The 25371-nt window shown below is 41.6% G+C and overlaps 1 protein-coding gene and 1 long non-coding RNA gene across 7 annotated transcripts in view; one reads left to right on the top strand and one right to left on the bottom strand.

Annotated features, from left to right (window-relative positions):
• Window positions 1-25371, bottom strand: part of LOC122659854 (acetyl-CoA acetyltransferase, cytosolic 1-like) — a 108871-nt gene that overhangs the window by 1696 nt on the left and 81804 nt on the right. For 2 of the 6 annotated variants that reach the window (XR_006332564.1, XM_043854999.1), the window contains exon 14: window positions 19461-19598. The exons of 2 other annotated variants lie outside the window; for them this stretch is intronic. The gene's annotated coding sequence lies outside the window, so the exon portion shown is untranslated. Of the gene's footprint in view, window positions 1-19460; window positions 19604-25371 lie in introns of those variants that run through there. 2 more of the 6 variants (XM_043855000.1, XM_043855003.1) reach the window with 1 other exon arrangement.
• LOC122659856 lies at window positions 262-18138 on the top strand. Its single transcript, XR_006332565.1, has 3 exons — window positions 262-388; window positions 10283-10291; window positions 18109-18138. It is a non-coding gene; the product is annotated as an uncharacterized LOC122659856 (long non-coding RNA).

Genomic DNA, 25371 nt, shown 5'->3' with positions numbered 1-25371 from the left:
AGGAATTCCAGTGGAAGACTGGCTTGGGACAAGATTGCAGGTAAGGAATAAGATCCAGAAGAGAAATTTGAGTAACTCGACCAAAACAAATCTGGTATGCATAAAATTCTATGAGTGCTCTAATCAGTAAACATAACAGGTCTGCAAAAGATGATCTAAATTTGATGGACTGATTTATAGTTATGAAGAAAACCTGCCGGAGATTAGAAAGCTAGAACATTGCACAATCAATGGACAGATTTAGCGAAGTAGAAGAATGAGAAGAAGAGAGAGGAAGATCACATTTGTTAAAAGCAGATCAAAAGAAGACAGAAAGAAATCATGTATGGGAAACCAATCCCATATGCACTGCTCAACAGCACCAAAACTCTTGAAAGAACTCAAATTTGTTTCTCAAAACATCCTTAAATGATGGGGGAAAGTATTACATATATAAAAACCTTAAATTTTTCTAATTTGACGCATAAAAGGACTCCTAATCACTTTCATGCACTCAATAAAGTAAATAAACTCAAAACAGAACTCCTAAAAGCTATCAAGTATCCTAATCTAAGTTAAACACTAAAAGTACAAATCCTGTATACTAACTTCACCCCCATTTTATGGGTTTATAAATTAGGCCCGTTGCAGAGAAACCCAAAAAAAAATAATAAAAGGCAGCCCAACCTATAATATAACTACCGAGAGGTCAATTTCATCCCATTAGACTGCCACCAGCACCTAATGGACCTCCCAAGCTTGCGCATAGGCCTCCATACGGGATTAATGTCTAATGTAACTGCATCAATTCCCTCAATATTGAGAAAAAATTGTCCCCGAGTTTTGTAATGTTGTATCATCATAGCCCCTCGATCGGCATCGTAGAACACTTGCTTAAACTTGATGGTGATCCAGTGCTTCTCATACAAATCAGCAACAGTCTACTTCCAAATGTTCAAGATTTGTGGAGGAAGAAGAAAATCAACCATCTCGATTTCCTTACAAATAACGCCAAGTTTGTGACTCTCTAATTGAAAACTGTTATTGAGGATTCAAATCTTCAAGCGGAATGTAAATCAGTCCCTCTTGTGGCCACACTGTTGGTGTCGCTTCAATCGCCTTTGGAGAGCTATAAAGCACATAAATTTGCTTGAGGATCGAGAACACCTTGTCAAGCTTCAATTCCTGATTGACCCACTACCATGTTTAGAAGGAAACTTGCGACATTATCAGGAATTAACGATGATTTCACCAGTTGTAGAAAACATATCTACCACTAATTTGAAACTAGACTTTCTCTAAACCCTTCAACTATGATAGGGAAGAAGTCTTTCCATTGGGAAAACAAAATCTAGTTTGGAAAGCAAAGGTGTCCATGGCTAGGATAGGCTCTAATGCCAATTAATGCAGAATTAATCCCAAACCATGGAATTGCATTGGGAGATTAGCTTGCGACAGGATTATAGATAAGGAATAAGAACCAGAAGAGAAAACTGAGCAATTCAACTAAAACAAATTTGAGATGTATAAAATTCTGGTTGTATGCTCTAATCAGTCAGAAGAAGAAAGAGGATTTGAGATAAGGGACTACTTATCTAAAATAGTCACTTTGCTTAGGAGATCACACAAAGTGGCTATTTTAGATATTTGGGCTCAATCGTACATAAAGAAGGTGATATAGAGGATGATGTTGCTCAGAGGATTAAAATAAGATGGATGAAGTGGAAGGATGCGTCTGGAGTGTTGTGTGATCGGCGTATTCCTTTAAAGCTTAAAGGAAAATTTTATAGGACTGTCATACAACCAGCTATGATGTATGGTGTAGAATGTTGGGCAGTTAAGAAGTGTCATATAGATAAAGCTAAGTGTTACAAAGATGAGGAAGTTGAAATGGATGTGTGGCAAAACTAGGAAAGATAAAATAAGGACTGATCATATTAGAGCTGATTTGGGAGCTGCCCCGATTCAAGATAAGTTTTGAGAGTCATTTGAGGAGGCATGATCATGTTCAACAGAGGCCCTCGGATGCTACAATTCAGAGGAGTGACTTGATTCAGATTGAAGACACTAAACGAGCTAGGAACAGGCCTAAAATGACCTAGGGAGAAGTGGTGAGAAAAGACATACATCGCTTAGGTCTTGTTTCAAGTATGACCTCGAATAAAGCTGATTGGAGAGCAAGGACCCATGTAGCTGATCCCATTTAGTTAAAAATAATTCTGAGATGTATTATTTATTGCTGTTATGTTCTTTTCTTTTTTACTTTTATCGGTTATTGTCCTTCCAAGGTTCCATGTAGCCGACCCCAGTATTGGTTTGTCAGAGTGACAGAGGCCTTCATTTATTTATAGTAAAAATAGAGGATTACAAATAAGGAATGCTAGCTAAGGCAGACTCACAGACCTTATCTAGCATACAGATACAACGACTCCTAGACGGATTACATAATGAACCTTGTCTTCAATACTCCCCCTCAAGTTGGTGCATAGATGTCTCTCATGCCCAACGTGGAAACAACAATAGGATGGAACGACTTAACAGATAAGCCATCAAGTGAATACATCTGCCAATTGATTTTCAATGGTAACAAATGGGATCCAAATTAGATCACCTTCAATTTTCTCCTTAATGAAGTGCCGATCAATTTCAACATGTTTGGTCGTATCATGCTGAACTGAATTATGAGCTAAACTGATTGCAGCTTTGGTGTCACAGTAGAGCATCATTGGTCCCTCAGGTGCTATTCTTAGATCACAGAGAAGAATCTTTAGCCACATAAGTTCACATATTCCTTATGCCGTTACCCTGTATTTAGCCTCTACACTAGATCTAGAAACTACGGATTGTTTCTTGTTTCACTATGTAACCCGATTTCCTCCAAGAAAGGTACAGCAACCCGAAGTGGAGCGACTACCATCAATGGAGCCTGCTCAGTAAATATCAGTAAAGGATTCCAACTTCAGACTTTCATTGTTGGAAAACAAGATACCTTTTCCTTGATCTGACTTTAAATACGGGAAAATCTTGTATATTGCTTAAAGGTGAACAGTCTTCGGGTCATGTAGGAAATGGCTAACAATGCCTACAACATAGGCAAAATCCGGCCTAGTATGAGAAAGATAGATTAGTCTTCCTACAAGATGCTGATATCTTTCTTTATCTACAGAATCACCACCTGTGCTACTAAGTTGGAGGTTGACTTCAATTAGGGGATTCAACAGGATTACAACCAAGCAACCTTGTTTCTTCAAGAAGATCTAGGATGTACTTCCTTTGGAAAATGAAGATCCCTTTGTTGGATCAGGCTACTTCAATCCTTAGAAAGTATTTAACTTATCCCAAGTCCTTGGTCTTAAATTCAGCTGCCAATTAAGTCTTCTAAAGAGAGATTTTTGCCTCATCATCACCAGTGAGCACTATACCATCCACATAAACATTAAGAGTTGTGACCTTGCTATCCATGTGTTTGACAAACAAGGTAAGGTCAGCATGGCTTTGCTTCAAACCAAACTTTTGCATAGCTTTCTGAAACTTGCCAAACCAGGCACGCGGTGACTGTTACAGGCCATAGAGTGATTTCCTGAGTCTGCATACCTTGATAGCTATAGCGAATGAGTTAAAACCAGGAGGAATATCCATGTAAACTTCTTCTTCGAGATCACCATTAAGGAAGGCATTCTTTATATCTAGTTGCTGAAGATTCCATCTAAGATTTGTAGCACATGATAACAGAGCTCGAATGGAATTCATTTTTGCAACCAGGGCAAAAGTATCTTGGTAATCGATGCCATAGGTCTGAGTGAATCCCTTAGTAACCAGTCTTGCCTTATGTCGAGCAATGGTCCCATCTACATTTTGTTTCACAGTGAACACCCACTTGCACCCTATTGGATTCTGTCCTTCAAGACAAAGAACAAGCTGCCAAGTATCATTTTTCTTCAAGGCCTACATTTCCTCTATCATGGCAATCTTCCATTTTGGGCCTGAGATAACTTCTTTCCAGCCCTGTCGGATAGACATAGAGGATAAAGAAGAAACAAAAGCCCGATAGGAGGGTGACAGTGATTCATAGGAAACAAAATTATAAATGGGGTGTTGGGTACAGGATCTAACTACCTTTCTAATAGCAATAGGAAGATCATCATTAAATGGAGAGGAAGAATTGTTACCTATTGTGTGCTCAGGAGCTAGTTTAAGAGGCGCAGAAGGACATGGTAAGGTAAGGACAACTTTCTCTTGGCATTGAGAATAAGTAATTAGATCCTTTGCACCAGCCATAGTGTTTTCCTATCTATTATCCCCCCCGAAGATGAATAGTATCCGTGACAAAAGGGTTTGGAGAACTTTGGTACAGAGTCATCTCTTCCTCAAGATTGTTCTCTACCTGAAGAGATGACGGATAGAAAGGTTCATCTTCGTCAAAGGTAACATCCATTGTGACAAAGAGCTTACGATAAGCAGGATGATAACACCGGTATCCCTTTTGGAAAGTAGAGTACCCAAGAAAATACACCTAAAGGCCCAAAGGTCCAACTTGGAATGAGTTAGAGAGGAATTGTGGGCAAAGCAGACACAACCAAAGACACGGGGAGGAAGGTGAGATGCAAGGGAAGGGTTAGGAAGCTAACTTACTAGTGTTTTGAAGTCGAGAACAGCGGAAGGAACCCAGTTGATGAGAAAGGCAGCGGTAAGAACTGCATCACCCCAATAAAATTTTGGAACACTTGTGGTAAACATGATACACCGGGCAACTTTGAGGAGGTGCCGATTCTTCTGTTTAGGAATACCATTTTGTTCAGGAGTACGAACACAAGAAGTTTGTGAAGGAATGCTATGTTCATCAAGATACTTAAGGAAGGGGCCATCAATATACTTAGTCCCATTATCACTTCTCAAAGCTCGAACCTGGGCATTAAAGTGTGTCTGCACTATATTATGGAAGGATTGGAAACAAGAAAAGGCTTCGGATTTTATCTGAAGGAGATGGAGCCAAGTTAAGCGAGTGCAATTATCAAATAAAAGTAATAAACCCCCAATATCCACCCCGAGCAATAGTGCGAGAAGGGCCCCACAAGTCAGAATGGATAATAGAAATGGAATACTACTTTTATTATCACTAGGTGAGTAAGAAGAACATGTGTTTAACAAATTCACACGCATCACAAGTAAAACGTCCCTAAGGATAGTGCTTTATTAAAGTAGGAAACAAACAATTCAAAATAGGAAAAGATGGATGCCCCTTTGATGAAGGTGACTATCAGCCCGAAGAGTGTGAGCGGAGACAGGAGGAGATGTAGCAGGAAGTTCTAGGTCCAAGTAGAGTCCATCTCTCACCCTACCATATCCAATTGTTGCCCCCGTCACCAGATCCTGAAAAACACAATGAGTGGAATAAAATTGAACACAACAGTTAAGATCAACAGTACGGCGATAAATGGAAAGTAAATTTGTATACAAGTTAAGGGCATGGAGGACAAATGATAAATAGATGGTAGGAGAATAGGAAACAGTGCCTTTACCATAAATAGATAATAGAGAACCATCAGCAACTCGGACCTTGTCCTTACCCGAATAGGGGATATAGATATGAAACATGTCTGAGGAACTAGTCAAGTGATCTGAAGCTCCGAAATCTAAATGCCAAGAAGGACTAGAATAGGAAGAGGCAAGAAATATACCCGACTAGGATAGATGAGAAGTTGAGGTGGAAGATATCGTGGGAGGAGCAGCAGTACCCATCTATGCCATCATACGTTGGAGAGCCAATAGCTGATACGAAGAGAACGGTGAAGGAGGGGCTACTGTAGAGGAACCATCCGTAACATCAGCCACATGAGCCTAAGAACGTGTGGAACCTTGTTTCCACCATGTCCTCCTCCTTTAGAATGACCTTGAAGCTTCCAACAAGTTTCCTTAGTATGATGTGCACGCCACAATAGTCACACTTAACCAGCTCTTTACCAAGAGCAGCCAGTTTGTTCATATCTGGCTGAGTAGAAGCAAGGGCTGATCTAGCAGGAGTAATAGTAGGCATCATAACTGAGCGGCGACGCTCCTCATGTTGAACCAGATTGTAAGCTTCAAGCAGTGTGAGGAACTTGTCACGACTGAGAACCTGAACTCGAATCTGATCATACTCCGGGTTTAACACAGTGAGAAAGACACACCCTTTCCATTTCCCACTCCTTCGGAAAGGTACTGAAATCAGCAGTAAAAGACATGGAAAGAGGGTGGTAGAAATCAAACTGCTACCATAGATTGTTAAGTGCGGAGTAGTAGGCAAGGAGTGATAACTCCTTTTGAGTGGTTTCTCAAACTTGTCGACGCAGTTCATATATCTGAGCATAGTTATTGGACTGGGCATATATGTGTTTGACGGCGTCCCACAATTCTTTTGCCGCGTTCAACAGAAAAAACTAGGGCTAATAGTGGGTTCCATAGAATTTAATAAAAATGACATAACAAGAGCATCATTAGCCAGCCAAGTATTACCACCCACAGTCTCAGAAGGTTTGGGAGTATCACCACTCAAGTATCCCAGAAGATTATTTCCATGAATAGTGAGCATGCCAGCCCAGGACCAAGTGAGATAGTTGGTCCCATTCAACTTAGTAGGTCCAATCTAGAGAGTAGGGTTATGGCCATAGGTTCCAAGACGACCCACCAAACCAACCTCAACTCCCCTTGTAGAGGTAGCAGAACTTTTCGCCATGTGTAGAGATGAAATAAAAGTAAAGACGACCAAGACTACTCACTGAAGGTATAGGAGAAGAGAAATCCAACTGTCAATGAATGTGGCAGCAGCATATACATGGAGTAAAGACTAGGCAGCAAGGCATGAAACCACAATCAAGATGTAAGAAGCCATTGGCGGGGCCTAGCAGCAACTGAAAGAGAAAGGAGACCTTGGCGGAGCAACAAAGAGGCCTTGGGCAGGCTTGTTCGAGATCAAAAGAGGCTTGATTGGCCTTACTGATCAACAAAGACGAAGGGCAAAGGGCCTATGATGTCGGCGGCGATGGGCAAAGGGCCCAATAGGTTGGCGGCGATGGGCAGAGGGCCCAGGGAAGCATCGACACAAGGCTGAAGGCCCTAGGAGGGGTCGACAGAGGGGCAAAGAGCTCCTGAGAGTGATGGCAAGGGGGGAGGGAGCCTTTGGGAGCCACGGCAAGGGAGCGGGAGCCCCTGGGAGTGAAGACAAGGGGAGTGGGTGCCCCTGGGAGTAACGGTAGGGGAGGCGGGAGCCCCTAGGAGCGACAACGGAGGGGCGAGAGGCCTTGGCAATCAAGGGGGAGGGGCTATGGTGGCGGTAGTGGTAATGGGCCTGATGGCCATGGTGGCAGTGTTAGTGGTCAGCAGGTAAGGTGGAGGCGGCATGACTTTGGAGGCCGAAGCCTCTAATATGGAGGGCTGACCTTCGCAAAAAGAACGTAAAAAAAATCCCAGAAAGGTTTGGACTCTGATACCAAAAAGAATGAGAGAAGAAAGAAGATTTGGGAGAGTGTATTGGCTTGTCAGAGTGACAAAGGCCTTCATTTATTTATAGTGAAAATAGAGGATCACAAATAAGGTGTGTTAGCTAAGGTTGACTCACATGCCTTATCTAGCACACAGATACAACAAACCTAGACGGTTTACATAATGAACCTTATCTTAAACAGTCAACATAATAGGTCTATAAAAGATTATCTAAATTGATGGATATATTTGGAGTTACGAAGCAAACCTATAGGAGATAGGAAAGCTAAAAAGTAGCAAAATCAATTGACATATTCTAAGAAGAATGTAGAAGAATTAGATTAAGAACAGAAGAGAACGAGAGGGGAAAGATAACACATGTTAAAAGCAAATCAGAAGAAGACAAAAAGGAAGACATCAAGTCTGGGATAATATTGTAATATGGGTACAAGGGTAGAAATATCTATAGGGATAGTTTGGTCTTGTACTCATTCTGGAATATTCTATGCATATTATAAATAAAGCTGGTATGTGTCTCATTGACACAAGTCATTCTCCCAATTCCCAAGATTGATTTCATCATGGTATCAGAGCTGGCAGGGGTCACGGCATTGAGTTCCTTTGGGAGCGGGCAGGTGTTGAAAATATTTATCCACCCGTGTCCCCCTTTGGATAGTCCACTGTGTTAGAGCTCCTGTATGATATACATATTGTTTCCTTCCTTTCCTATAAGGTCGACCTTTTAGAGGAAGCGGTTCCAACATGGTATCCAAAGCTTGGAGAAATCGACCTGGGGTTTTCGTGCTATGCTTGAGAGCCAAATCGCAGTCGCCGCCATCCCTCACCAAATCGCAGCACCACCACTTTCGCCTCTCTCTCACCTCTCGGCTTTCTCTCTCTCTCTTCCCGCGAGACTACCACCCCCCTCCCAAACCTTTTTTTCCCCCTCCACTTTTTTCTTCCATCCCCTCCTTTCCACCAGGACCACCACCGCCGCAGGGGTCTCTTTCCCTGCTTCTCCCTTTCGGCCTCCCTTGGTAATGAGTGTATCCCACCAAGGGTTCTTCTCCTTCTCTCTATTATGAGATAAATCTCCCTTTTTCTTGGAGATTTTTTTATGTGGTGCTTCTTTGAGTGAAGCTTTGTGATTTTTTCCTTTCTCCACAGCCATGTCTGACGACGAACATTCAACCATATCTTCTGGACAAGGAGAGTCCTCTATGCATTGTGAGAGATTTCCCTACATTCCAGACTAACTCTGTCAAACTTGATGGCAACAATTACCTCATGTGGTCGATGTTTATTTCGCTTGTTGTTCGATCCCGCGGTTTGATAGGCCATCTGACTAGTACCTTTGTTCATCCTCCTGTTGCTGGTAAGGCCCAGGATAAATGGGATATCGAAGAGTGCCTTATGATGTCCTACCTTCTCAGTTCTATTGATCCTTCAATTTCCCAGAGTTATCTTCTTCTAGAGAATGCTGTTGTTGTATGGAGTATTGCCAAAGAAATCTACTCTAAGGTTGGTAATGCTGCCCAGTGCTACGAACTCCGTCGGAAGATTCATAAGATGGAATAGAAGGATCTTACTCTCAGCCAGTACTATAATACAATGAGGGGTATTTAGCAGATCTTGGACTTTTATGGGAAGTTTACTACTACATGCCAGGCTGACACTATTGCTTATCGCAAGTGGGAAGAAAAGCTTCAGGTTTATGATTTTTTGGCTGGGTTGAATATGGAGTATGACCAATCCGCTCTCATGGGTATTTGGCAGATCTTGGACTTTTATGGGAAGTTTACTACTACATGCCAGGCTGACACTATTACTTATCGCAAGTGGGAAGAAAAGCTTCAGGTTTATGATTTTTTGGCTGGGCTGAATATGGAGTATGACCGATCCGCTCGCATGTGTTGAATAAGGATCCCTTTCCTACTCTTGAACAAGCCTATGCAATTGTGGCCTCCGAAGAAAGCCGACGTGAAGCTACGGTTCATCCTCTACCCGCAGAGCGTGCTGCCCTTTATACTGCTCCTTTCAAAGGGGTTGTGACCTCCTCTGCCGGATCTAATGGGCCCCCTAATCGTGGTCCTGCTCAGCTTGGTCGCCCTCCTTTGAAGTGTGACTACTGTGGGAAGGAACGCCACACTAAGGATCGTTGTTGGAAACTCCATGGTCAACCACCCGAGTTTTGTGGGCATGGTCAACCACGGTCTGGAGGAAGTGATTCATCCAGTACACCTCTCTCTACAAATGAGCTGACTCACCTGCGAAGTTTGATGTCTAGGCTGGAATCTACTACTCCAGCAACTTCGGCCCATGCTAGTGTTGCCGCTGCCACTACTGCTCCTTCCTCTGAGAGTTCCACCACAGGTATTACGTTTTGTGGTCATACCTCCTCTGTCAAATTGATTTCTTGGATTATTGACTCTGGAGCTACTGACCACATGACGAGTTCCCATTTTTTCCCAATATTCTCCAGTAGCTGGTAATAGTAAGGTTCGGGTTGCTAATTGTTCATTTTCACCTTCCCTTTCCTTGTCCTCTATTCTTCATGTTCCCAATTTTCTACTAACCTGTTATCCATTAGTAGTATTACACATGAGCTCAATTGTCAAGTAACTTTCTTTCCTTCTCACTATGTATTTCAGGACTTGGAAATGGGCAGTACGATTGCATATGATAAGATGGAAGGTGGCCTGTACCTGTTAGAGCAACCTCCTACTGCATTATCTACTGTGGCTTCTCTCCCTGGATCTGCTTCCAAAGCCCTTGCTGATTTGCACACTTGGCATCATTGATTTGGACACCCACCCTTAAGAATTCTCTCTAATTTATTTCCTAGTTTTACTAAGTCATGTAATTTGAACAATTTGCATTGTGATGTTTGCATTCTTGCAAAGCAAACCAGACATACCTATCCTGTTTCAAATAATCGTAGTTTAGTTCCTTTCAGTTTAATTCATTCTGACGTGTGGGGCCCTGCCCGTGTGGTTTCTTCTTCTGGTTATCGTTGGTTTGTGACATTTATTGATTGTTATAGTTGAACTACTTGGGTTTATATAATGCAACAGAAGAGTGATGTGTTCTCCATTTTTCAACAGTTTCATAACATGGTTTCTACTCAGTTTGATGCCAAAATCAGAATTCTTCGGTCTGATAATGGCACTGAGTACTCGGTTGGGACATTTCAGTCCTATTTTTCTGCCCATAGGATTATCCATCAAACCTCCTATGTTGACACTCCACCTCAAAATGGAGTAGCAGAGAGGAAGAACCGTCGCCTTCTTAAGGTTGCTAGGTCATTACTTTTTGCTATGAATGTTCTCGTTTGTTTTTGGGGGGGATGCTGTTACCACTGCAGCTTTTCTTATTAATAGGATGCCCTCTTGTGTCTTGAATAATAAGAGCCCCATGAAAACTCTTCTTGGCATTGTAACTTTTCCTATCCCTCCTAAAGTTTTTGGTTGTGTTGCTTTGTTTGCAATCATCATGTCCATGGTGTTGGGGAATTCAACGCCTGCCTAAATCCCTGCTCGGGAGTGGAGCGATGCGCGCTGGCTGATGTGCAATAAGGAATTAAAGTTGCACCTTCCCTCACAAGGCGTCTTTTGGGGGATTGGCAAGCGCTTGGTCTTATAATTGGTATCAGAGCAGGTGGTCGCGAGTTCGAGTCTCCCCGCGCGTCACATACTACAAAGCAGACTGTACTTGCGAGTGGTCCCTGAGCATGCGTTGGGAGGGGGATTGTTGGGGAATCCAACGCCAAACCCAGATCCCGGCTTGGGCGTGGAGCGATGCGCACTGGCTAGTGTACAATAAGGAATTAAAGTTGCACCTTCCCTCACAAGGCGTCTTTTGGGGGATTGGCAAGTGCTTGGTCCTACACATGGGAAGTTAGATTCCCGGGGTCTTCGGTGTATTTTGTTTGGAATACTCTACTACCCAAAAAGGATATAAGTCTTATCATCCTTCTTCCCGGAAAGTTTTTGTTTCCATGGATGTTTTTCAGGAAGATGTTCCCTTCTATACTGTCCCTCTTCAGGGGGAGTCTGTCCAGCAGGAAGAGGTCCTTCAAATTCCTCCTATAACCAAGGTTTAAAGTATCTGTATCGGGTATCGTATCGGCTGGGCGATTTTAAGAGACGTATCGTATCGTATCGGAGATACGTATCGATCGGTGCAGAAACGCATGAAAATGATCAAAATACACATGGAAATATACATTTGGACACAAAAAACAATATAAACAAGCAATATATGTCATATACCATGCATATACACTAAGAATTGTGAATAATGTATAACCAGACAAGTGTGGCACTTTGAAATTGTTATAAAAGATGAGATTTCTTACATGCAGAGTCACTCTATTGCCATGAAGAATGTCGGGGTGGATCAAACTCAAGTCTGTAAGGGTCTTCAAGAATAAGAGCAACTAGGATGATGTTGTGTACTAACCGAACATAAGTATCATACTGACCCTTATGGAAGCCATTTTCGATTTTGGGTGAAAAATGGTGGATTTGAGTTCAAATCTTTGCAAAGGTATACAAAGCATGCATCTAATAGTTAGTTGAACCTATTCTCCTTGAATCATAGCAAAAAAAAAAAAAAATAGAACTAAAATGCAAGATTTGAAGCAAAAGGTTAAGTTTTTTGAAAAAAATATACCTTTCCCTTCAAGTGCTGAGTATGCCTTGTATTCCAAGGATTCGAGTGCGATGTGGATTCGACCCGACCTGACATATTTTGTGGCGCGACCCGAAGGGAGAAAAAGTTGAGATTTAGTTTGTCACGCGGAGGGTTGGGGGTTCTGGTTCATGTTTGGTGTAAAATGTGAAAAAGGTATGTGTATCAATACATATCGATATGTATCGACCGATACATATTGATACGTATCGATATCGATACATTTAAAAACCCAAACAAACGGTAATATTAGTACATATTGAGTGTATCGATACGTATCGTATCTTATCGACACGTATTGGTCAATACATATTGATACACTCGATATAATACATTTTTTTTTTTTTAAAAAGAAACGTATTGATCAGTATCGTATCGATACCGACCGATACCGATACGTATTGGCCAATACGATACGATACAAACAGATACTTAAATCCTTGCCTATAGGGCTGCCATGGGAAGAAGAGGAAGTTCTTGAGGATGGGGTTACTAGTCAGGAACAAGATCAAAGCTAAAGTGAGATTCCTATTCAGGGGGAGACTCCTGTGCCTGTTGAAGCCACAGTTCAGCTAGGAAAGGAAAATATGGTTCAGGGAGATAAGCCACTTCAAGTGTTTGCCAGGAAGAGAAAGCAAGAGCAGAACAGGCCTACTACCATATCTCCTACTGAATTGACTGAAACGGTTCCAGTTTCTATTGACTTTGTTCCCTCTGGTAAGCTCCCATCTATTCTTCCTAATGACCCTACTTTAGATCTTCCTATTGCTATTAAGAAAGGTAAACGTAGTTGTACTCATCACCCTATTTCTAATGTGGTCCCTTATGACTCTTTGTCTCCTAGTTTCCAAACCTTTCTTGCTTCTTTGTCCTCTATTTCGCTCCCTAACTCTTCGCAAGAGGCAGTGGCACATTTGGACTGGAAAGAATCCATGGAAGAAGAGATGAGAGCCCTAGGTAAAAATAACACGTGAGATTTGGTCCAGCTTCCACCTGGAAAGAGAGTTGTAGGGTGTAAATGGGTTTTTGCAGTACAACACAAAGCTGATGGAAGCATTGAGCGATATAAAGCTAGGCTGGTTGCTAGAGGCTTTACCCAGACATATGGGATTGATTACCAGGAGACGTTTGCTCCAGTGGCCAAAATGAATACTGTGAGAGTGCTCCTATCTTATGCAGTGAATCAGGGACGGGACTTATTTTAGCTTGATGTAAAAAATGCATTCTTGCATGGTGAATTGGCTGAAGTAGTCTACAAGGACATTCCCTCGGGTTTTGATTCTCAGAAGACTCAGGGAAAGGTGTGTAAACTCAATCGAGCTCTCTATGGGTTGAAGCAATCTCCTCGTGCATGATTTGGTAGGTTCCATAAAGCAATGGTTTCCATTGGATTCAAGCAAAGCAATGCAGATCACACATTGTTTATTAAGAAAACTGCCAAACATGTAACTACGTTGATTGTATATTTGGATGACATAGTTATCACAGGGAGTAGCCAGGAAGAGATTGAATTGTTGAAGAAATTTTGGGGCACTGAGTTTGAAATCAAAGATCTAGGTAAACTTAGATATTTCCTGGGTATTGAGGTTGCCTATTCTAATAAAGGAATCTCTCTATCCTAGAGAAAGTACACCATGGATTTATTATCTGAGACAGGTATGCTGGGATGTAAGCCAGCCGAAACCCCTATTGAACCTAACTGTCACCTCCGGTCAAAAGAAGGGGAACCAGTGAATAGGGAGCAGTACCAGAGATTGGTGGGATGATTTATTTATCTGTCTCATACTTGCCCTGATATTGCCTTTGCAGTGAGTCTGGTAAGCCAATACATGCATGACCCATATTCTACCCATTTGGATGTTGTTTACAGAATTTTGAGGTACTTGAAGGCTGCACCTGGGAATAGGATTTTGGTTTCACCTCATGGTTACATGAAGATTGAGACAGATACTGATGCCAATTGGGCTGGGTCATCTGATGACAGGCGTGCTACTTCCGGCTACTATACTTATGCAAAAGGAAATCTTGTTACCTGGAGGAACAAAGAACAAACAGTTGTGGCTTGTTCTAGTGTAGAGGCTGAATTTCGGGCTATGGCCCAGGGTATTTGTGAGGCTCCTTGGCTCCAAGGATTGTTGCAAGACCTTGGAATTGATGTTGAGATGCCAATGCAATTGTATTCTGACAGTAAGTCTGCAATCAACATTGCTCACAATCCAGTTCATCACGATAGAACAAAGCATGTGGAGATAGACCATCATTTCATCAAGGAGAAGCTTGACAGTGGTCAGATGTGCATTACTTTTGTTCCTTCAGATGATCAGCTTGCTGATGTTCTTACAAAAGGATTAAGTCCTAAGTTATTTGTATCTATAATTAGCAAGTTGGGCATGATTAATATTTATGCACCAACTTGAGGGGGAGTGTTATAATATGGGTACATTTTGGCCTTGTACTCATTCTGGAATATTCTATTCATGTTATAAATAAAACTGGCCTGTGTCTCATTGACACAAGTCATTCTACCAATTCCCAAGATCATGGTTTAAAGTATTGACCAATACGATACGATACAGACCAATACGTATCGGTATCGGTCGATACCGATACGATACATACCGATACGTCTCCTTTTTTTTTTTTAAATGAACTGTCTCGAATTGTATCGAAATGTATCGACTGATACGGGCCGATACGATACGATATGACCGATACGTATCGATACCATCGAAACGTCCAATAAAGGGTTCTGTGGGTGGTTTAATACGTATCGATACATATCGACCGATACGGCTCGATACATACCGATACATTACCGATACGAACCGATACATACCGATACACACTGATACATACCGATACGTACCGATACCATCGATACATTCCATAAAAAAGCCATTTTCACTCAGACTCGATATAACTCCTCTAACAAAAAAATGAAGGAAAACTCTGAACCAAAAGTCTAAAAGCTTGCATTTAATCTTGGTTTTTCACACTTGTAAACTAAAAAACGAATCAAGGAGTGCTACAACATCATCCTTGCATCATCCAATACTCTTCATCGCTATAGACGATTACAACATATAAGAAACCTCATCTTTTATAACAATTTCAATTTAATGCACTTGTTTGGTTATATATTATTCACCATTTTAGGTTTTATTCATGACACTCATTATATATTGCTTATTTATATCATTTTTTGTTCCAAAAGTGTATTTCCATGTGTATCTTGACCATTTCTATGTGTATCTGTATTGTTCGATACGTATCGTATCTCCGAAACGATACGATATGATACGTCTCTTAAAATCACCCGACCGATACGATACCCGATACCGATACTTTAAACCTTGCCCAAGGTTGATTTTATCAGATACCAATCTCCTATGCCTTGCTCAATAGCACCAGAACTCTTAAAAGAACTCAAAATTAGCTCCAGCTTCAAGGTGGAGAGGCCCTTCCCAGGGTCATAAGCCCAGCAGCTGCACATTATCCAACCAATATGGGACTAAAAGCCCCTCATTCTTGGTCATGGAGCACATTCACTGCATCAACTCTCTCTAGCTTTGGCCATGGGCACCCATATGGTCGGTGCATGGACAACCTGCTCTGGTATCATTTAATGGTGTCCAATCAAAAATCCCAAGCTTCGGGGTGGAGAGGCTCTTCCCATGATCATAAGCCTAACAGCCACACACTACCCGACCAATGTAGGACTAACAACCCCCTCCATTCCTGGCCATGGATCTGCGCTGACTGCATCACTGCGGCTATACTATATTCCATCTTCGCTTAGTTCAAGTTGCTTAAACTGATATTCTGATTGCTAAACTGATTCACTAAGTAAGGATCTGCCATATTCTGATTTCAATTGCCTTTCTAGTTTTCTAGTTTTTTTTTTTTTTTTAACCCGAACTTCTCTGGGACCCGGGCCAGCCCCTAAGCTTTATTAAGTCAAGAAAGAAAAAAGAATACAGGGGTGGACGTCCTGCCTTACCCCAGCCCAAAGCAAATCAGCTCACTAGATCAAACCAGGGCCTAAGCTCTAAGGACCAGCAGGCCCTCTCTATCCTCCCTAACTACACATCGAAAATCGCCCAATGGTAAGTTGTCCGGCTGAAAGGTTATGGAACATTGCGAAGCACAAGCCCGCTTGGCCAACCAGTCAACAACCCTGTTACTCTCCCTGTAAGCAAAGGCCACAGTCGCCCTCGTCGCTTCAATCAGCTGGAGGATCTCATCAAACCAATACCACCCCTGCCACAGACTACACCTCTTATGATTTATCTGTCTAACCGTGGTATCCGAGTCTGAGTGAACAATCACATCCTTGAACCCCAGATCATGGTATAAACGAAGGCCATCCCTCAAAGCTCTCAACTCTGCAATAGCATTGGTGCATCTCCCATAGCTGTTAGAAAAGGCTGCCAGGACAGCTCCCTCAGTGTTTCGGATGACCCCCCCTCCCCCTCCGTCTCTAGGATTTCCCCGACAGGCCCCATCAACATTAAGTTTAACCGCAGCAGACGGGGGGCACCAAAAGACAGGGAGGGGCCGAGTGGCTCTGGCAGGAGCAACCACTGCAGATCAAACCACTGCAGAATCAGCCCATCCCTTGCAGACCCACGTCTGCCAATCTTTGCGGGGAGTGGGAGCTCTTTCACCCAACCTTTAATGCACTCAATGATTGTGGCAGAAGTACGCCTTGACTCCCCATGCCTCCTGCTGTTCCTTTCTTTCCAAAGCTCCCACACAATCAGAGCAGGCAGCAGCCCAACAATATAATCACTGATGCACCGGCAGCTCGCCACCCCATGCCATAGCGCTATCCGACTCCTGACATCCTGACCAGGGTGAGGCACCATGTCAAATAGGCAAGAAAAAAATGCCCACACCTTGGCCGCAGTAACATCATCAACTAGGCAATGATCTGTAGTTTCCCTCTGGGGGTTCCCGCAGCAGTATCACCGAGAAGCCAAGGGGATCCCTACTGACATTAAGGTAACCTCCGTTGGTATCTTGCCATTCAGCAGCTGCCAAGAGAAACAAGCCACCTTGGTTGGGAGAGAGGGGTTCCATATCCACTTTGCATAGGGAGCAACAGGAGCTACAGCCCTGATCTCATTCCAGACCGACTTGGTCGAAAAGCAGCCATCGCTAGCCGGGGTCCACACTAGTACATCCGGCCTGTCAGAGATGTGAAATTTTCCAGAGGCAATGGTCTGCCTGATAGCCTCATCATCAATGTGATCCAGAATACCTTGCTTCCAAGAGCCATCCCCCTCAAACGCATCCTTCACCCGCAGGTCGACATTAACCAGGAGTGCATTGTCCACTGCATCAATCAAAGGACCCACCCCAGACCAGTTATCCAGCCAGAAGTAGACATTCCCAGTGCCAACCAGCCACCAAGATCTCTCCAGAAGCATTCCCCTAAACACCAGAGCATTCCTCCAAGACCTAGAGCTCACGCCCTGTGGCTCAACCAGCACCACATGGAGACCCTTAAAGAATCTGGCTTTGAAGAAACTGCTCCACAAAGACTGGTTTCTAGTTCAATTCTGTGTTATAACTCAAAAGATCCATGTGATTTCTGGTTTCCTAATTTTAATCAAATTCTCCAAATTTTCAAATCCTGATTTTCTGTTCTGAAACCAGATGCAGTTTTTGTTGAATCATCAACTTAAAGCCTTAATTGGCTTCTACTTGAATGCCTGGATCAATTCTGCAATGCTGAGTTGTTTTCTAGTTTCCGAGTAGTAATAGTATTGCCCCATATTTTGAGATCCAGACATCAGATCTGGATCATACTTTGCAGACTCATCCTACCTATTGAATTGACCCTTAGGCTAAAATTTCAGACTCATCTGATCTGTGTTGATTAAGTTATTAATATTCTTCAATTCAGTTCTAGTTCCTACATTCCTGCGATCTTGTTTTTCTGGTTTTCTAGTATTCTCTTTTGTTAGGAGTTAGGGAAAGGGTGTACCCAGTCCACGAGGCTCCCACCACTCTGGGGTCTGGGGAGGGTCATAATGTACGCAGCCTTACCCCTGCTTTTGCAAAGAGGCTGTTTCTAGATCCAAATCCGTGACAACTTGGTCACAATGGAGCAACCTTTACCGTTGCACCAAGGCCCACCCTCTTAATAGATTACAGTGTACACAATAAATTGTATACAAATGATACCTTGCATGCTCAGCGTCAAAGTGTCACTCATCCCCCACTGAACATATCCTGGTAGTCCAACATGTTTTATTTTACATTTGAAAGAGTTTTAAGATACACTAGGATTTCTTTTATTTTCTTTTTTGGGGTCAAGATATTATCAAAGTTCAAGTATAGAATGAAATCAAATGATCAAGTTGCAACAATTCTAGTCCTAGTAGCTACAAACCTAGTGAAACACCTTAAAAGAAAATACCTATTAAACATGGCAGCACCCTAATCATGGTAAATTTTACATAAGTTCTCCAGAAAATCAACCAAGAACAACGAAAGTTGGATCAGTTTCAATAGGCTGCTACGTAAGGGTGTCAATATCTAACCGAAACCGAAAACCGAATCCGAAATCGAGCCGAATTAACCGAGCCGAGCCGAGCCGAACAGAATTAATTCGGTTTGGTTTCGGTTCAAATAGTGGATATATTAATTCGGTTCGGTTCGGTTTCGGTTCCATGTCCAAAACCGTCGATTTGAACTGAAACCGAACCGAATACCCATTTAATCCCTAAACCCTATTTCTTTTAATTGGGTAAAAGATATTTAATAAGATAATTAAGTAATTAAAGATTTAAAGTAAGTAATCAAAACCGTATTTGTTTTTTGGTAATTGTTTATCACTATAACTCTAATTCTCTAACCGATTGGCTTTTCATATTCCCTTTCCTATTTTATTGCTTTTATTTAAGTCTCACTCTTTTACTTCAAGTTAATCTTACAATTCTTTCAAATTCAAACGTTCTATTTTCTCCTAAGTCCAAACGATCCAAATATCTAATCGGCAAGGCATTTTGAAATTTACTAAAAACAAAGTAGTATTGTCAATTTGAAGGTTTGATGGTGTTGTCATTCCATAAAAAAAAAGGAACCATATACAAGAACCGAATTATATTACAGTAAAAACCAAATGAGACCCGAATGAAAACCGTTTTATGAAACCGAAATAGAACCGAGACCGACCGAACCGAGGGGGGTTCGGATTCGGTTGCAAGTACAAAATCGAGTCGGGTATCGGTTCGGTTTCGGGTCACACCTACAATGCATGGAACCGAACCAAAACCGGACCGAATACCCGAAACCGAACCGATTGACACCCTTACTGCTACGTCTGACTTGATCTCATGTTATTGTCTTATTGAAAATGTTTTAACTCAGTAGTACTCTCCTTGCATTTAAAGAAAGTTCTATAGTCAAACAAAGCCATACATTTTTCACCCAACTAGTGATATACTTAATAGATAATGCTGAACTAGTTAGAATATGTAGGAGGTTTGATTGTAGTTAGGAAACAAGGGTTTACAGCTTAACAATGAGGAAGAAAGGAAGAAGAGAGGGGAAGAGAGATGAGAGAATCGTGAGTTAGGGAGAGAAATCTCCTAACTCCTATTTACTTCACTAATAATTCTTTAGGAATTACAAAGGCCTCCCTAAGGAGGTAAAAGATAAAGGGAAATAAACAGGTAAAATTACAACTCTATGACTTATAACAGAAACATAGACAAATATACCCTTAACACATAAACTCTAACACTCCCCCTCAAGTTGGAGAATAAATGTCATACATTCCGAGCTTGCATAGAAGAGTACTGAACTGGTTAGGAATGAGACCCTTGGTGAAAATGTCTGCCAGTTGATCACCTGTATTTACAAATGGTGTACAAATGCAACCTGAATCCAGCCTTCTCTTATATGAAGTGCCTATCAACTTCAATGTGCTTTGTTCGGTCAAAGTTGCATAGGGTTATAAGCAATACTTATAGCAGCCTTGTTGTCACAACAGAGCTGCATGGATCCTCATAGTCGAACCCCACCTGAACTAATCGCCTCAACTAAATGAGTTCACACACCCCATAGCCATGGCTCTAAATTCAGCCTCCATGCTGATCTAGCAACAACAAGTTGTTTCTTACTTCCCATGTAACAAGATTACCACCCACAAGGGTACAAAGTAGCAACTGATGTAGATCGTCTGCTAGAAATAGAACCAGCCCAATCGCATCGCTTGCAGCCCTCTATCCTCGCTTACTATGTCCGCATATAGAAGACCTTTTTCCCGGAGAGGATTTCAAGTACTGGTGATGCGATAGACAACATCTAGGTGTCCACTTTGGGAGCATGCATGAATTGACCACCACTCCAACCGCATAACCGATGTCCGGCCGTGTCAAGGAGAGATAGATCAATTTCCCAACCGACCTCGTATTTCCGCATCTACAAGAGGAGAACCACAGCTTCACTAAGTTTGTGCTTTGATCAATCTGGGAGTTGGCTGGTTTACATCCCAACATTCTTGTCTCTTTCAATAGGTCCAAACAAACTTCCGTGGCAAATATTGATGCCCTTCTTTGACCTTGATACTTCAATCCCCAAGAAATACTTCGAGAGTCCAAGATCCTTAATTTCAAACTGTCGTCGTGGATTAGATTTTAACCTCTTTATCTCATCTGTGTCATTCCGGCTACAACAATATCATCAACATAAACAATCGAAGCGGTGACCATAGTTATCAAGGCGGAAGGCGACCATGGTGTTTTAGAGGGTAAAAAACAAGGCGACACCGCCATGGCGACCAAGGAGTCTAACGCCATGGCGTCGCCATGGCAATGCCTTGATAACTATGGCAGCGACTGTACCATTTCCTCTCCGGATAAACAAAGTATGGTCAGCCTGACTCTGGGAATATCCATTCTTTAGAATGACCTATCGAAACCCCTCAAACCAAGCTTTGGGTAACTGTTTGAGACCATAAAGTGCCTTCTTGAGGAGGCACACCTTCCCTTTTTGAAGGAGACTTGAAGCCTGGTGGAGGTTGCATATACACCTCCTCTTCTAGATCACCATGAAGAAAAGCATTCTTCACATCTAATTGATATAATGACCATTCTTTGTTGGCTGCCACGATAGGAGGACTCGATTGAGTTATGCTTGGCCACAGGAGCTAAAGTCTCTTGATAATCAATGCCATAAATTTGACCCTTTGGCTACCAACCAAGCCTTATATCTCCGCCCACGTACTATCCGATCGGTACTTGATTGTATAGACCCACCGCATCCAACGGAATTCTCCCCACAGGAGATCAACTAGAGTCCATGTACCATTCTTCTCAAGAGCCATCATTTCCTCTGACATGGCCTTCTTCCATTTTGGGTCAGATATAGCCTCATTAAGGTTCTTGGGAATAGTGGCATATGAGAGAGCAGTGGTAAAGGCAAGACCCCTAGGGGAGATAGCATCATAGGAAGAAAATTGGGCAATAGGATTAGTGCAAGCTCTTTTTCCTTTTCTAGTAGCAATTGGGAGATCTAAATCAGAAAGAAGATCACCTGATTGAGGAGGATGGAACTCAGGATGTGGCTCCAAACAGGGCTCTTGGCAGCTCTTCTCCCTTTAGCCTTCAAGCATTCATCTTTTTTGTACTGAATATGGTAATCTTTCCCATTACCAGAACCACTTTCAACAACAGCCCCTTGATCACCAATATCAATAACAGCTCCTTCTTTAGGTTTCCCAATATCAAACAAAAATGGGGAAGTAGGCAAAGGTGGGAGAAAAGGAATATCAACATCCTCTCCATTCCAACTATTCTCCCCCTGAAGAGGATGCTGATGAGAAGGGACAACTTCACCGAACGGGACCAATCCAAGTAGTCGGTACTATCAAGTTTCACAATAGAAAGTTAGGTATTGGGGTATTCAAAGAAGGTCATGGTGGGGAGAGCAGTTGAGCTGCCAATAGTAGTTCCGAAAGGCCCACTAGCATCAGAATCATTCCCAGTCATGGTGGAAAAAATGCCAAAGAACTCAAAGGAACTCAATATAGTCTTGCCCAAATGGGGAGCAACCTCAACCCAACCACAAGAATGAAATCAGCAAGCAACAGGGAAACCGAGAGCACATCCTTGATTAAAAAACAAACTAAATGCTTCCAACATCCAACAAACAGCAGTCCAAGGCCATAACAAGACATAAATCTGCTACCCACAGTAGCTAACAGGAGTTCAAAGCATCACAGCCTCAAAAAAACTTCAATAAGAGGAAAAAGACACTGCTGGTGGTACCTGTGCAGTTTCGAAAAAGAGAGTAAAGCTCTCCAATATGTTCCCTTCACCAATTGAGCCCTTGGGGGCTTTAAAAAGGGCCTCTAAGCGATTCAAAGGAGCCCAGCCTCAACACAAACAGCTTCCAATAGGCAGAATCGAAACAGAGAAGGAGGAAGCTGGCGGTAACCTCTGGCAGCACTTGGATGCACCTTCTAGAGCCTCAATCCATCTAGCAAGGCAAGAAACTTCCCCCATTCATCAATGCTTTGAAGATTAGACCACAACTAACGATTCAATGTAAGATACTTTACATGGTATGGTCTCTATGGAACCCTTTACCTTTTTAGGGTTCCAAAGAGAGGTAAAGAAGAAAGAAGAGCAAGGTTTGAGAGTCAACCTTGCTCTGATACCAAGTTAGAATATGTAGGTGGTTTGATTGTAGTTAGGAAACAAGGGTTTACAGCTGAACAATGAGGAAGAAAGGAAGAAGATAGGAAGAAGAAGAAGAGAGATGAGAGACTCGTGAGTTATGGAGAGAAATTTCCTAACTCCTATTTACTCCACTAATAATTCTTTAGGAATTACAAAGGCCTCCGTAAGGAGGTAAAAGATAAAAAGAAAATAAAAAGGTAAAATTACAACTCTCTATCTTATAACCATAGAAGAAAAACTCGACCGAGACCACCAAGTTAACTCGGTTTCGCAGGTTTCTGAGACGATTAAGGGGATTTTATAAAATCACCGGATTTGACCGGGTTCATGGGTTTCGACCATAATTTGCGGTTTCGACACATATGCTCATCGAAACTAGGGGAAACTTGGTTCAAAACTAGGACAGATAGATATTTATGCCAGAAACAGTCAAAAACCAGGACAAACACTTAGTTATGTCTAATACCATTTAAGTTAAGATATTATTCATAAATAAGAAAATACCCCTATTTGAATCCAATAAAATAGTTAAAAATCAAATTCCAAAAGGAAAGAAAAGTCAACCCCGTTCTCATGAACAAAGACTGGATTTTCAATAGTAGGTGCAATTTTCAACTTTCTAATGTTAGGGTTTTTCTCAAATCTAAAAATTCCATAAATCTTAATATGGTAAAACATTGCTAAAAACCAAAGTACGGTAAAATATTCATTTGTTTTGATGTCCAAAAAAATATTTTCAATCGGAGCGATCGACAACATTCACAAGACAAATTAAGTTTGACCGGTATAGCTCCTTCATATAAATCAGATTTAAGCAATCTTGGACTTGTTGGAAAGCTATCAAAACAAAGCTTTCTAACAAATCCAAGATTACTTAAATCTCATTTATATTGAAGGAATTATGTTCCGTCAAACCATATTCGATACCATGTCCAAGAACAATATACGATATCAAACTTGGATCAAAACAACAAGTAATATTTTTAGTGTTCTCTATGTGAAATCGTAGAAAACCTAGGACCATGTAATCGCAACTTGAGAGAAGAGAAAAAGAGAGAATGAGAGAATAATAACTTGTTATTTTTATTGATAGGAAAGCCCCTCTATTATAATAGAGGGAAATTACAATAGAAAGGGGAACTCCTAATCGATTAGGAATTCCTAATCATGATAGGATTCCAAGTTACAATAGGAAAAGAACTAGAACTAACAACTCAACGAAACTAAGACTAACAACTCACAATAGAATTAGCACTTGACATAATTAGAAACTAGGACTCCAACTAGGACTAGGAAAATAGAAGATACACATATCAACCAAATCACTGTTCACGTGAACAGTATCACACGAACAAGACTTCTCAACACTCCCCTCAAGTGGATTATACAAATAAGTAAAGAAAGAAGATCCACTTGAACTAAAAAAAAAGAACTCCTAATAATGCTAACACTCCCCTCAAGTTGGCGCATACAAGGTACTAATGCCAAACTTGAACAAAAATGGGAAGAAATTAAGTTGCGTGAGAATCCAGCTTTAAGACGAATGTAACTCCCAAATAAACCTTCAAGAACTTGAAAAATAGTTGATCTTCAAAACTGATAGACATGATCAAGAAATCGAGACTGGAATTTCTTCCAAAAAGGTAGCTTTCAACGATCTTCATAGCTAACCGGTGATGAATCTCGATTGTCATAGTGACATAAAATCTTGAAGTTAAATAACTAGAGCGTGCAGAAGCGGAAACAAATCGAATCGGGGAGCGGAAAAAGCGTATCAACCCAACCGAAAGTCCTCAAATAGGCAACAACCAAATATCTTCAATACTCTTCAATACTTCAATCTCCCCTTACGGCAAACTCAACCCAATAACGAAGGATACCCAATGGCAATGGTGGAAACTACGATCTTCTATGTTTTGCACCAAGTGTTCCTCCAGTTACGCTTCGTAATAGGCTGCGCAAGTATCGTACATAATCCCCCACGGTGTAGTACACGTGGACATAACGAGATGATGTAAGAGATAGGGCAAAATATAATATTCCAAAATTTTCCAAAGGGGCTATGGGTAATTAAAAAGGAAGAAATGGTAAAATTGTAATTTACCGAAGTTTCCAAAGGTGTTATGGGTAAATACCAAAGGTAAGGGATATGAAGGGAATTAGAATTATTGAAAGGGAACGGTGTTGTAAAAAAAGGATGGCATGGCTGTAATTTGGTGGAAATCCATTTTTAAATACAATCCAAGCCAAGGAAACACCGATAATAAACCAGAATTTTTAAGGGTCAATTGGGTAGTCAAATAGGGAATGGCAGTTTGTATATCACCGTATCTCAATAATTTCCAATCTCCCCTCAAAACAAACTCCAACCTCAATATCATTTAAGTACCAATTTGCCAAAAAACAAATTGATGTGATCTAGGCCCACAAAAGCAATAATATGGCATATATGTATACCCAATGGCAATTCTGTAATTACATCATGCAATCTCCAATTGATGTGGAACCCGGGTCAAAATACCCAATTTCGTCGGGATGGACCCAT

This window comes from Telopea speciosissima, chromosome 4 (genome assembly GCF_018873765.1).
Source record: "Telopea speciosissima isolate NSW1024214 ecotype Mountain lineage chromosome 4, Tspe_v1, whole genome shotgun sequence".
NCBI lineage: Eukaryota > Viridiplantae > Streptophyta > Magnoliopsida > Proteales > Proteaceae > Telopea > Telopea speciosissima.
This window is presented reverse-complemented; position numbering and strand designations above follow the sequence as displayed.